Raw genomic sequence first — 15,426 nt, 5'->3', positions numbered from 1 at the left:
ATGAAACCGAATAAAGAAATATTACTTGAAAACCCGTTTACATTCTAAGATTTTACAAGGATTATATCATTGACATTAAGAAGAACGATAGTATCTCGCGCTAAGTCACGGACAGCAACAAACACATCATGCATTTACACATGAGCCATTTAATTGCGTATCTTAAATTTTCGGATTTTAGATCTATAAGACTATTATGATAAGAATTATTATCCATATCGACATATTGTGTTAAATAATATAAATAAGTAAAATAAGTGAAAATTATAGCAACACCAAGTTCTTTAGCATTAAATTTATTACTTTTTTAATTATTTTAATCATTTATTTCATCGAAAATGGCGACAGTTTACAAAATATATAATCTTATTTCATATTCGATGCTGACTTCCGTCATAGTAAAGTAATACTCGATTAATCGCCTATTAGAAGTTGGCCCACTTTTAAAATCACTATTTTGAAATTCAAAATAGAGAGATTAAGCACAAGAATCTAATATTAATTTTCGAATGTAAAATTAATTTACCATATCACAATTAATTGCCGGTTGCTGATCTACATGTATCTCTAAAAGATATGATGGTGCATGTCCATATGAAAGAATTACAAAATACTATTTAAAAATCGGTTCGGACTCAACATTCATATTTTAAACAATTATATCATACATGACACATATCATGAGTGATTTGATTGAAAATTAAAAATAGCGATAGGTCAGATGGCGCCGATATAATTTATTTCCATATTGTAACAATGCATACGGTAGAATACAGCATTCTAATAAAATAAAAAATAGAATAATATACGTTCCCCGGCCGTATCGATACGGAAGTATGCCGCCCAACGAACACTAGTCGAGCAATTGGTAAAGCGCATTACGCCAATTTTTTAAACATTTTAAACAATCAATAACGGCAATAATATCGTCGTAAATATTCGAAATTCGCCGAAGGTTACTAAATCGACAACGAGTTAAGCGCTTCACCTTCCGCTATCGCCGTTCGAGAGAGAAACCGAATTACGCCAACGCGAATTATTAGTTCGTATAAAACAGGACTTTCGGCAGTCCGAACAATCAGATCTGATTCTATCATCGCTCTTGCTAGTAAACGAAATCACTGATTCTGATTCGAATCCTATTGTTATTTACTACGGAGGCAAAGGATGGAATGTACTTCGTCTCAACTGAGCCTTCTCGGTTTTCCGTTTGTGCAACATTCCGAAATTCTTACCGCCGCAGAATCGGAACATACTCCGATACAAGAGCATTGTCGGTCAACCGATCTAATATTCGCATCGCCGACACGTGTCATTATGTCTCGAGATGGAATAAACCGCTATTTCCGCCAAGAGTTCTCGTCCGACGCATATTTTTCGCGTATACCGTTCTTAGTTCGCGAACATCCGCGCCTAAATTAATTATATTCGTATCGTAAAACCATGCATATAAAATTAATCCTTAATTAATAATTATTTTAACACTGCAGTCACTCTTAATAAGTAATAAGCGCCTTTTTTTGATTCACGATCTAGAGTCCTTTTATGGTACAAAGTGATATTAAAGATCAAAAGTCGAATCGAATGAACTTTTTGCGTGACAGTTAGTTATTTCATAAGAATTGATCTTTTTCTATAGAGAAGTCATCGTTGAAGTAGCGCTGCGATTGTTTGAAGATGCAATAGCATGTTGAGTTGCTGAAAATATTCTACAACTTTGACAACCCAATCGCTTGAGATATAGCTGCCTAATCTTTTTCTTCCATACAAATATAATGAAAACACAAAAGTACGGTATAACGTCCAGTGCAAAGAGCGTATACCGAATAGCATATAATGTATCACTATCATTATACAATACATTGACATTTATGCACGTTTGTATGCAAATGATGATGAACAGCACTTTAGTTACCTCTAGCTGCAACTTAAACCTGCAAAATTGAATAAAATAATTAAATAATTGAAAATAAAATATATAATACGTGTATTTGTGAATATTTTATATTTTTGGTAGTCATTAATAAATTTACAATAAAAAAATTCAAAAGTTATCCTCATTTAATGAAGGAAAATTTTCGATAAATAATTATTAATCAATTATTTCAATTTCAAATATTTTTAAAAAATATAAATATATAAATATATTTTTAAATGCTATATTAATAAAATTACAAATAATGCTAATTTTAAACTTAGAAAAATGAAAAGAGAAAAATACAAAGAGAAAGTAACAAAGTTTTATTAAAAAATTTTTATGAAATGCAATGATTATCCTTATGAAATAAGAAACTCAGTTTCCTTTATTTACATTTTTAGGCTTTATTTTTACCATTGTTTATCATTTTCATGAAAATCGCCAATTTTCCGAAGGAAACGCCAGTGTAATTAAAGTGAAAGCATATATTTGTTTCTTTAAGTGTAATTCTCAAAAAATTAATTAAAAATTGACAAGTACGATCCAATTAGCCATGGTAATTGGAGCGCAAGATAGAAAGAAAACACTTTCCTCTTTCTTATTATATGTATAGTTATTATATATTAATTTTATATAGCTACATTTAATACATTTTGAATTAACTCATAAACATAAACGTTTCGGATCATCTGTTGAATCCATCTTCAGCGGAACATTAAAAATCACTCCAGCAACGTTCCAAATTTCAACCAGCTCACATAAAATTAAATCATTTCGATATCACTTCAACAATCAATAAGCAAATACAACTATATTGTATCTCGCAATGATTTGGCGTGCACATTCTCCCAAACAATTCTAATATTAATGTAATATTAATATCACGCTGAAAATGGATCAAGAGATGATTCGAAATATTCATGTTTAATGCATATATTGTAATGAATAATTCGAAATATACTTGCCAATTTTTTAATTAATTTTTTATTATTATTATTCGGGGTAATTTTTATTTCAATTAAGTGTGATTATAAAAACACATTATCATACAAAGATACCGTCTTAAAATGATAACCTTTTTCTCTCTCTCTTTCTCTCTCTCTCTCGCTCTTGAAAATGAGAATAATGTTGTTGATAAATTTTTATTTATTAATAGGATATATAAATTATTAAAATTATCATGCATTGATGTAAAAATGTTGCTTACCATTGTTTTTGATCATCATAACGTTGCTTTTCTGAATTTCTCAGGTGATGAGCAACATTTTTTTCGAAATATGAGATTTTTCGTGCCGTAAGGAAGGATAAACAAATGTTACTGGTAACAGAGATAATTATAATTCCATAATAATACAACCAATATGGTAATCTGCCTGAAAATGTAATATAAAAAATGAATTTCTTATTGTTTCTCATATTACACCGTTTTGCAAATGCATCAAACATATTTTTTAATTTTAATAAGAATATTTAAATTTATATTATATTATTTTTACTTTTATGTCTTAACATAAAAAGAAAATGCATTAATTGAATTATCTATTAGTGCAACATTCACTTACCAACAAAAAACATTTGGCGCTAAATTTAAGTCGGAAGTTATTTGGTATGACAGGAGCAAAATGTAGGATACTATAAATAATAATGATCATAAAAGGGATTCCCCATGCATAGATAGAATATATGATTAACATTTCCTTCTCTTCTTATTTCATCATTCGTTGTGACGAATGCAATTGTCTGGGAAATGTAATTTACGCTTTACAATTAGCCAGCAAAAATAAAAGAAATTACAATGTAATTAAACATTAATATAAATGTATTTAATCGAGATTTTTGAGAAAATAACTAATTTCATAAATAACTATAAAAATTGATTTTCTTTATTCAACACCACGATATGACAATATATCGTTGTAAATAAATAATTATATTATTGTAAGTAAATGTGAATGTACATACTTATACATATATTATAAATAAATAATTTGTATAGTATTTTGTACAATATAAATTAATCTTATAAAGATTAACAAATTTATAACAATTTACATTATAAATAAAATATATATAATACGGAATAATAAATAAAATATATATAGTACTTATATAGCAGCTTACCTAAATGTACGCCAAAAATTGAAACTCATTACATTTAACCAAAAATAACTTCCCAAAAAAGCATAGTATTTGACAAAAGCTGAAACAATGAAATAACCAATATGTCAATTAATAAGTTTTTATTAAATGCTGAAATTCACAATTATATTACATGTGATAGTAAAAAATTATAAATCGTGAATTAATTTTTTGTACTGCAAATTTATAAAAAAAGATATATTTATCATATATTTATCATATCCTAACTTAATAATTTCTTAATATAAGGCATAATTCTGTGAAATTTTAACATGTAAAAAATATATAAATATATAAATAATAAAATATATAAAAATATATAAATAATTTTAACATGATTTTAAAATGTACCAAATATTTTTATATAATTTAAATTTTTAAATTATTATTCTTTTGTTCTTAAAATTATATAAATTGCAAATTATATATTCAAATTATCAAAAAATATTAAACCGCCAATTTGCATTGACATTTCTAAAAGACTTACATACTACATTGTGTGTGTGCTTTATTATAAAATTTAAATATATCGTACCAAATATGATATAGATGGAATTCCCTAAAGCATCCTTTTTGATTAGTGTGTTCATCAACGAAATCGAATACGCAACGAATATCAATCCACTATACCTACGCAGTATAAAACCATATATATTTCGAAGTTCTGGCTGTATGGAGTACACTATGAACATCATCAACGAAGACAGTATGACTTCTAATTGGCCGCATAAAAATACGATCATAATTGAACTAATCGGAAAGAATACATTTTTTCTTTTATGGCTTATGATCTTATTCGTAATTTTATGGCTTATGGTCTTATTCGTGATTTTCTTCATAACGTCCGTACAAACGTTCACAGTAAATTTGTTTTGAGCTATGTTAGCGAGGCAATAGGATGTTGGTTCAATGATTGTGTTGTATTGAGATAGATACAAAGAACCATTGGCAAGAAAGAAAGTGTTGTAGTAAGGATTAAACCAATGATATCCAGTTTTCTGACATGGATTGTGGACAATCAGAAGAAATAATTCGTCTATCTTTTTACTTTCGTTTCTTGACGAGTCATTAATGTATCCGAACATGTTTTTCTGGAAAATAAAGTTACCCTGTTGGGCAATTCATTTTCTTTTAACCAGGCGACTACCGAAAGAACAACATAAACGAATGCAGGTAATATTGTTGCACATCCTGTACGGAATGATATTACTTTTATTATTAACTGTATTAGAGTTTTTAAAGTATTCGTGCGACATGTACTCTCTCTTGCTTTTGGTGTTCTCTAAGTTTTCATTTGTATTAATCGGATAAATTATATCTTTATTGTTATTTGTAGTTTTACTTATGATCTTCTTCATAATCTCAAAGCAAACGTTCACAGCAAATATATTGTAATCTACGACTGCAAGACAATAAGATGTTGGTTCGACAATTGTGTTGTAATAAGATAGATAGAGCCATTAATGAGAAATTTGTTCATTGAATAGGGATTCATCAAATAGTGTCCAGTTTTCTGACATGGATCGTTAACAACCAAGAGAAATGCATCGTCTACCTTTTCACTTTCAGTTTGAAACGAATCATTAATGTAACCATACATCTTTCCTAGGAAAACAAAGTAATCTTGTCTAGGAATGCATTTTCCGTTAACCAGACGATTACCGAAAGGACAGCATAGTCGAATACAAGTAATATCGTCGCACATCTTGTGTGGAATAATATTAATTTCACTGTTATCTCTATTGAAATTATTAAAGGATTCGTACGTAGAATTACTATTGCCTTTGATTCTTTTCGAGTCATTGAGTTCTTGTGATATAAAATTTCTTCTGCTGTCAAACTCTGTTGAATTGATGCGAGAATTCACCGATATTTGACTATCATTCTCATGCGCTTGAGATTTATATTGTATGAAATGGTCAATCATCAATCGCTCGTGATTATTATTCGTGAAATTGATGCGATACACATACTGCATATTATCGTTATTTTTAGTAAAATTTTCATGCAAATTATACCAATCTTCTCCATCATCATAAGTTTTCACAGTATTTGCATCAGGTTGATATGGAACTGTTGAATAATCTTTTTCTTCATTGTCACTCGTGAAATTTGACCAAAGTACCAAAGATGAAGCAATGATTGGAAGCATGCAATAAAGCGTGAGACTTTTTCCATACATCATCGATTATTTAACGTGTTGAATTTACTTGTAAAAAAATATTCTTGATTTCTTTTTACAATAGCTTCACAGACGGGTATCTAACAGCCAGAATAATACATAAATTAAAAAGTTGAATAATATTGTAAAATTGTAAAAGATTTGATGATGCTTACTTGCAGCGAAGGACGAATTTTTCGCAACAAACTTACGAATGCACTTTTTAAAAAAACAATGTCGATGCACAAATATTTCGATAATTGAAATTGAAAGTGTTTAAAACGGTGACAAAAAATGTATTTGTTTGCTCCTGTTAGTCTTACTATTCTGAAATTTATGATTTTTGTTATGAAATTATGAATTTTATTTTTTGTAAAAACTTATAATCTATGAAAATTAAGGATATCTGAAATTTATGATTTAAATAATGCGTCGCATAATATTTACTTCCGTTTATATGGCTTTATTTTTAGGGTTTTCAAATTAAATTTAAAAATTTGTTATTGTTTACACTGATACAGTAAGAAGATACAGTAGATTTTTAGCTTTTTCACTCAACTCGATGAAATAATTATTTTATATTTTGTTGTTATTTTTGTCTTTGACGTATATAGAGAGAAAATCGTACGAGAAACGCGGTAAGACTATCGGAGATGACGACTCGTCGAAGAAGCGGTCTGCGTGCTGCTGTATAGTATACACGGTGAGTCATTTTAATCTATAATCCCAATTATCTCGTTGGCAAAGCATGACAGAGAAAAAATTTTCCCACAAAAGTTGTTTGTTTCTTTGGGGGCCATAAGATGGCACCATTGGTTTGACCTTGAAGAGTCATTTGAAGGTCACGTGAAGGTCACCTTCAATTTCTTAAATGGAACCTACATTATCTCATTACATATTCTTGTAGCTTATCTCGAGAGCTTTCCAAAACAGTATAATTAAGTTAATTTTCATTAAGTACTTTCAGAGTTATGAGGCTTGAAATCATTTCTTAATTTTGCATAAACCATAAAATATCTAGTAAGATATTCATTTTTCGATTATCTTACCTAAATACTTTTATGTACAAAATAATGAGAGGAATCGATTGGTGCAAAGAAAACACATAGTTGTTTTTGAGAAAAAATATGTAATTGTTAATTGCAAATTACATATTTTTTCTCAAAAACAACTATGTGTTTTCCTTACACCATTCGATTCCTCTCATTATTTTGTACATAAAAGAATTAAGGTAAGATAATCGAAAAATGAATATCTTGCTAGATATTTTATGGTTTATGTAATATTAAGAAATGATTTCAAGCCTCATAACTCGGAAAGTACTTAATGAAAACTAACTTAATTATAGTGTTTTGGAAAGCTTTCGAGATAAGCTACAAGAATATGTAATGAGAAAATGTAGGTTCCATTTAAGAAATTGAAGGTGACCTTCACGTGACCTTCAAATGACTCTTCAAGGTCAAACCAATGGTGCCATCTTATGGCCCCCAAAGAAACAAACAACTTTTGTGGGAAAATTTTTTCTCTGTCATGCTTTGCCAACGAGATAATTGGGATTATAGATTAAAATGACTCACCGTGTATATATAGTTTGTCAAAAAAGTTTTATATACAAACTTCTATGGATGGTATTTTAGTTAATTCAGGGACAAAAGACATTTGTGATATTTTATTATTTAAACATTTCATCCTTCGATGATAAGTCGTTAAAGTTTCGAAAAATTTACTAAAAATAGATTCATACATAGATTAGTTATGCGATTAGCTTATGCTCGAACGAAGAAAATTTTTTTACATCAGATGTTTATACACAGTCGAAAATCTCTTAAAAGCAAGAGGCCGATAATATAAATATAACAGAAATTTTATTTCGGCAACAAATTTCTTCCGATTTTATTCATTATTTTTTGATTTATAAAAGAAATATTTATTGCAAGACCTTATTCATATTTTTATTCTACTCTGTAGATAATGATATCTACTAATATAAAACCGGATAAAGAAATATTATTTGAAAACCAGTTGGCATTCTGAAGTTTTACATAGATTGCATCATTAACATCAAGAAATAGTGTTATTGTGTAGTAGTGTTGTGTTGAAGTTATATAGACAACAAGATGCATCATGTACAAAGTTTTTAATTATGAATGTCTTAAATTTTTGGATCTCAGGTCCATAAGAATTGCACAATAATGAAGAATTATTATTAATATTCAGATATTGTGTTAAATTATATATATATATATATATATATATATATATATATATATATATGTATATAAAATAAATAAAAATTATTATCGTAACACCAAGTTTTTTTTACATTAAATTTTATCACTTTTAATTTTTTGAATTTTATTTCACTGAAAATAGCGATAAATCAAATAAAATATAATTTTATAATATTTCATGTTCGATTTTGTCTTTTATAGTAAAAAAAATATTCGATTATTAATATTGCAAAACGAATGTTAATAATTTAATTGTAAATATAGCATCATAGACACACATACACACACACACACAAAACTAATTATTGGAAATCACAAAAAAAAGGACGAAAGAAGACATGTTTTCGTTATGTAACGAGAAGATTATCGATTAAAAAATTGTTTCAGCACTGTAATTATTGCTAATGAATGAACAATCGCCGATTTGATGTATGATGGAATACCTTTGCCACGCAAAGTGGCATTAAATATCAGTCGAATAGGACGAACAAAGTTTAGTTTTAAAAGAATTTGATGGTGTATTAACATCTATGTATATACATACACTAAGTAATATTATATACTTAGCAATTGATACCACGTTTAATTAATTTCCATTACACTAACAATAACACGTTACTATAAGATAATTCACTAATATTACATCTAAATCAAGTAGATGTATCAACAGTTTTTGATAATATTAATAAACAAATATCTTATCAAGAAATTAAGGCACACAAATTGCAATGGAAATTAAAAAGTAAGTCTTACAAATATATCATTAAAGAATAAAAATCAGAGAACAAGGAAAGAAACAAAAAATAGACAAATACATATTTGACAGATGGAGATTAGGATCATCATTGTATCAAACAAAATGGTCAACTTACGATAATGTAAAATTAAAAAATTATTTACAGCATTATAGTCATTGTTAATCATTGGATAATCGCTGACCTATGATTTACGACAAAATCCTTTTGTCGTCAAAGTAAAATTAAGGATTAGTTGATTCGGATACGTTCTTTGCAAGACGGTTTGCTTTCTTGTAAGGATTGATCTTTTTCCATAGAGAAATCATTCTTGATGTATTAATGATGGTATAATTGTTTAGTATGTTTATTGTTGCATATCAATGTTGAGTTATTGAAAACATATTGCAATTCTGCCAACCGAATCGTTTCAGCAGCAACTGTCTAATCCTTTTCTTCCATACAAATATAAGGAAAATACAAAAGTGTTCTATGACTTCCAGTGCACAATATACATACCAGACAGATAATGAACTTTCATCATTCAATACTTGAATAGCATACATATACCATTTTATGCAAATGATGATAAATAGCACTTTCGTCATCTCCAAATGTAACTTAAACCTGCAAAATAATGAAATAAGTAATTAAATAATTAAAAAGCAAATGTGTAATATTTTATATCTTATTAATGGTAATTATATTAATAAATTTATAATTGAAAAAATTCAGAGTTTTCTATTTAGTGAAAATAAATATTTGCAATATTATAATGACATATTAATAACATATTAGCTATAAATGTTATATTAATCAAATTAAATTTTAAAAATAATAATGGCAGTTTGAAGGTTAGAAAAATAGAAGAAAGAAAAAGACGCAAAAAGAATAATAAAATTTGTATTAGAGACTTTAAAAAATATGATTATTGTATTTTTATATGAAATAAGAAACATTCATGCTTTATGTTTTCTATTTATATTTTTAGACTTTATTTTTTAGACTTTATTTTTATTTCTATTTATCATTTTTCATGCAAATCGCCAAATTTTTGGAGTAAACGTAAGAATTAAACGATTAATGCGATATTTACCTCTTTAATATTAATTATAAAAACACATTTCTTTAAGATTAATTAGATAAAGATGATGTCTCAAATTAAAAATCTTCCTCTCTCTCTCTCTCTTTCCCTTTTTCTTTTTCTCTTGTTCAAGATGAGAATAATAGTTAGTAATAATAGTAACTAAATATTTTTCTTTTTTGTTATTTTGGCATATACATACACATCTTATTTATAAGATAAATTATCATATACATTGGTTTAAAAATATTAATTACGTACCACTGCTTGTTATTATTATAACATCGGTTTTCAGAATCTTTGAAATGATGAGCAATGTCCTTTTCATAATACGCAATTTTGTGTGCCGTACAAATACATAAACAAATACTACTAATAAAGGAAGTAATTGCAACTCCGTGAAAGTATAACAAATATATCATATTGCCTGAAAATGTAGCATGGATTTCTTATCTTTTTTCTCATATTAATTAAATCGATTTTTACAAATACATCAAATATACATATTTTTAATTTCAACAAGAATACTTGAATTTATCATTATGTTATTTTTATTTTTATGTATTATAGTATTAATTGAATTATCTATTAGTGTAGCATTCATTACCATCAAACCAACATCTATCCCTGAAATTCGGTCGAAAATTATTCGGTATGCCAGGAACAAAATCCATAATACCACAAATAATAGCAAGCAAAAAGGGACTTCCCCAGGCGAAGACAGAATATATGATTAACTTCTTTAGCTTTTGTTGTTTCATATTTCTTTGTAACGACCGCAATTGTCTGCGAAGCATAGTTTGAATTCTATATTTAGTTAGTAAAAATAGAAGAAATCACGATGCAAAATACGCATTAAAACAAATATGTTTGTGCTCGAGATTTTTGAGAAAATCTGTCATATATAATTATAAAAATTGATTTATCCAACATCACATAGCATGTGTATGTGTGTAATAGAAATTATGTATTTATACATATATATGTTTATATTTGTTTATGTCGTTACGAAGGAAAGGAAAGAAAGAGAAAATGATGTGATCGACTTTAGGTTCTTGTTAAAATAAAAAGAGACATTAACAAAAATTGTAATATTATATTGCGAATTCGACAATATAAAAAGAGCTATAAATTTTACAAAAGTGTAGACTACAATTTCTGGTGTATGTGTGTACTGAACTTATATAATATTAAAATAGTACACAATAGTAGTTCTCAGGCGAAATGTGACATGACTTAAATTTATATATTTTCTATATTTTATTTAGAATATATCGTTACTTGACGCTATACATATCTTTGTCTAATGTAATATATATTTATATATTATAAATGAATAAGAATACTCATATACACACGTGTGTGTGTGTGCGTGTGCGTGTGCGTGTGCGTGTGCGTGTGCGTGTGCGTGTGCGTGTGCGTGTGCGTGTGCGTGTGCATGTGCGTGTGCGTGTGCGTGTGCGTGTGCGTGTGCGTGTGCGTGTGCGTGTGCGTGTGCGCGTGCGTGTGCGTGTGCGTGTGTGTGTGCGTGCGTGTGCGTGTGTGTGTGTGTGTGTGTGTGTGTGTGTGTGTGTGTGTGTGTGTGTGTGTAGCAACTTACCTAAATGTACGCCACATATCGAAACTCATTACATTTAACCAAAAAAAGATTCCCAAATAGATATAATATTTAACAAAAGCTGAAACAATAAAATAAACATTATGTCAATTAATAAGTTTTTGTAAAATTTCGGTGAAATTCATATTATATAATTGTAAAAAATATTATAGATTTGTAAATTAATTTTTATACTGCAAATTTATAAAGAGAGAGTGTTAGATTTTAAGTATGCTAATGCTTAATTTAATAATTTTTTTACTTTAAGGGATAAATCTGCGAAATGTTGATAGTATCGAAAATTTATAGTTAATTTGATGTCAAAGTACATAAAAAATTATAATTTTATATACTTATTAAATCTTGTGTTTTTAAAATTTTAAATTATAAAACGAAAATTAAACAATAATAATATTAATACTGTTCGTGTGTTGCAAAGCAATAATAAAAATTAAAAATTCTAGGGCCAATAATACGAGCTAATTACTAAGGTCTAAATAAAATAAATACATATAATAATAAATTCGTTTAATAAAAACAAAAACGTTTCGACTTTACTTAGTCTTCTTCAGTAAGAAATATAATATAATAAAATCAGCGAATGAAATGATCCGTAAAACAAACGTTAGAGCGCTATAAATAAATAAAAAGAAGCCAATAGAAACCCATGTAATAGAGCATGTTTCTCCAGCACAAAAAATGATTAACCCGGAGTGACATTTGGCCTCCTATTCAAACAACTTCTTCGTTGGGAAGCGAGAAGCTCCTAATTTGAAACCGGCCATGACCAGCTGTGTCCGAGTCCATCACCTTCATGCTGTAATTGTATTATTACCATCCAAAAATTGTTATTGAAAATTAATTGAGATTGACTCAGAAAAAAGAAAATGAGTTAATTTAATAAACAATAATGAATTAATAAGCACTAAAATGATAAATATTATTCGTGATAAAATAAAAACTAATTGAAACGGTCAAGAAAAAATTAAAACTGCTTACATAAATTAATACACATGTCTCTACAAGTCTCAAGATATTCTTAAAGGCTTTCTATCATCTCGGAGTCAAGAACATAACTGTTAGTAAATGTCATGATAACAGTTAAATGTCAATAATATGTAGGTGACAAAAAATGAACACAAACTAACAATCATCCGTTGGACAACTCATTTAAAATATCATCATATGCGCTATCGAGTAATTCGGTGTCTGTATTATAATTAATACCATGTTTTTGTTCTTTAATATGTATCATTTCGGAAATGAGTCTCTTTCTGTAATTAGACTCTATGTCCAATATTTTAACATCTTCCCAATCCATGGTATGTTGTGTATTGAGAATATGTTCTGAGACCACCGAATGCCTCGAAGATTCTAACATAATATTCTTTGCGTGCTCCCTCAGTCTAGTGCCTAATTGTCTTTTTGTTTGGCCCACATATGAGGCTTCGCAGTTTTTACAATTGATTCTATAAATGACATTGGACTTAGATGAATGATTGTTCTTGTCTTTTTGGACTTTAATAATTCTATCAAGTCTGTTTAAATTATAAATTACATATTAAAGTCATTGAAAAGAATTAATCCGCTGATATACACTAATAACTGTAACAAATTTGGACATTGCATTGGTTATTTTTACAAAATTTTGATATGTTACCAATAATAATACAAATGAAGTCTTCCTTAGCTTCCTTTCTGATTAGTACATTTACCAATTCAAGTATGCATCGAGCAAATGTCAAGCTGCTGTATCTACGTAGTATGAAACCATATATATTACGAAGTTCTGGCACTATGGAATACACTATGAACATTATCAGCGATAGTAGCATAACTCCTAATAAGCAGCATATAAATATGATTGTTCTTGTCTTTATGATCTCCAAGCAAACATTCACAGTAAATCTGTTTTGTGCCACATTAGCGAGGCAATAGGATGTTGATTCTATGATTGTATTGTAATAATCTAGATACAATGAGCCATTAAGGAAAAACACATTCTTGTTTAAGGATTTATCGCTGTAATATCCAGTTTTTCGACACGGATTATGAACGATTAAAAGAAATAATTCGTCTGCGCTTTTATTTTCATTTTGCAACGAATTATTAATGTATCCATACATGTGATGCAGGAAAATAAAGTTACCCTGTTCGGCAATGCATTTTCCATTGACCAAACGATTACCAAAAGGACAGCAATAGTCGTATACAAGTAATATTGTCACACATTTTATACGGAATAATATTATTTTTATCATTTCTGGAATTTTTAAAGAAATCGTGCGATGCGGATCCGTTCTTGCCTTTAGTGTGTTCTTCAAGTTTTTATTTATATTAATCGGATAAATTGTATTTTCATTGTTTGTAGCTTTATTCATGATCTTCTTCATAACGTCAAAACAAACGTTCACAGCAAATATATTGTAATCTACAACTGCGAGACAATAAGATGTTGATTCGACAATTGTGTTGTAATAAGGTAAATATAAAGAGCCGTTGAAAAAATGTGTTGTAAGAAGGATTGAGCAAATAGTGCGCAGTCTTTTGACATGGATTGTGAACGATCGGAAGAAATAATTCTTCTACTCTTTTATTTTCATTTTCCAACGAATCATTAATATATCCATACATGTTTTCCAGGAAAATAAAGTTACCTTGTTCGGCAATTCCGTACATACTTATGCATTTTCCGTTGACCAGACGATTACCGAAAGGACAACATAGTCGAATGCAAGTAAAATTGTCGCATATGTTGTACGGAAAGATATTGTTTTTATTATTATCTCTATTAAAATTTCTAAAGGAATCATACGTAGAATCATTTTTTCCTATGATCCTCTTCAAGCCATGGATTTCCTGTGATATAAAATTTTTTTTGCCAATTTCCGTTAAATTGATGCGAAACTCCACCGGTATTTGACTCTCATTCTCATAGGCTCGAAATTTATATTGTATCATGTCGCTATCCTCGCGATTGTTACTCATAAAATTGCTATATGTGTAGTATACATCATTATAATCTTTGGTAGAATTTTCATGTAAATTATACCATATCGAATCCTTTTCCTTTTCATAATATCTCATAGTGGTTACGTCAGGCTGATATCGAATTGTCGAATAATTCTTTTCCTTGTCGTCACATATAAAATTTGGACGAAGTAGCGAAGATGAAATAAAAAAAAGTGGAAATACGCAACACTAAAGTGCGAGACATTTTCCGCACATCGTCGATTATTTGACGCGTTGTATTTACTTGGGAAAAAATACTATTGATTTCTTTTAGATAGCTTCACAGAGAGAGTTATTTAATGGCCACATTAATATATAAACTACTGTAAAAAAATAAAAAGACAAGTGATATTACATAATTATAACGCTTTAGTCGCAATAAAGAGCGAAACTTTCGCAACAAATTTGTGAATGTACTTTTGAAAAAAAAAATCAAGCAGATATTTCGATATGAACTTAAGTTTTCGAGCATGTCGAACGGTAACAATTACACAAAACATGTATTTTTTACTTATGTCAATCTCACGAGTCTGAAATTTACGATTTGTAG

The 15,426-nt window shown here is 28.5% G+C and overlaps 2 pseudogenes across 1 annotated transcript; both read right to left on the bottom strand.

Moving 5' to 3' along the window:
- Positions 1 to 1,518: 1,518 nt before the first annotated feature.
- On the bottom strand, positions 1,519 to 9,626 carry LOC145966372 (uncharacterized; annotated as a pseudogene). The gene is made up of 7 exons (XR_014437032.1): positions 9,389 to 9,626; positions 6,395 to 6,545; positions 4,593 to 6,319; positions 4,040 to 4,118; positions 3,477 to 3,658; positions 3,126 to 3,291; positions 1,519 to 1,934 (listed from the first exon to the last, which is right to left on the bottom strand). The product of XR_014437032.1 is annotated as an uncharacterized LOC145966372 (transcript).
- LOC145966371 (G-protein coupled receptor Mth2-like) lies at positions 9,564 to 15,092 on the bottom strand (annotated as a pseudogene).
- Between the last annotated feature and the right edge of the window lie 334 nt (positions 15,093 to 15,426).

The sequence above is a fragment of the Camponotus vicinus genome, unplaced genomic scaffold (assembly GCF_025532165.1).
Source record: "Camponotus vicinus isolate PSW18456_S1 unplaced genomic scaffold, iyCamVici1.0 SCAF_2, whole genome shotgun sequence".
NCBI classification, from domain to species: Eukaryota; Metazoa; Arthropoda; class Insecta; order Hymenoptera; family Formicidae; genus Camponotus; species Camponotus vicinus.
This window is presented reverse-complemented; position numbering and strand designations above follow the sequence as displayed.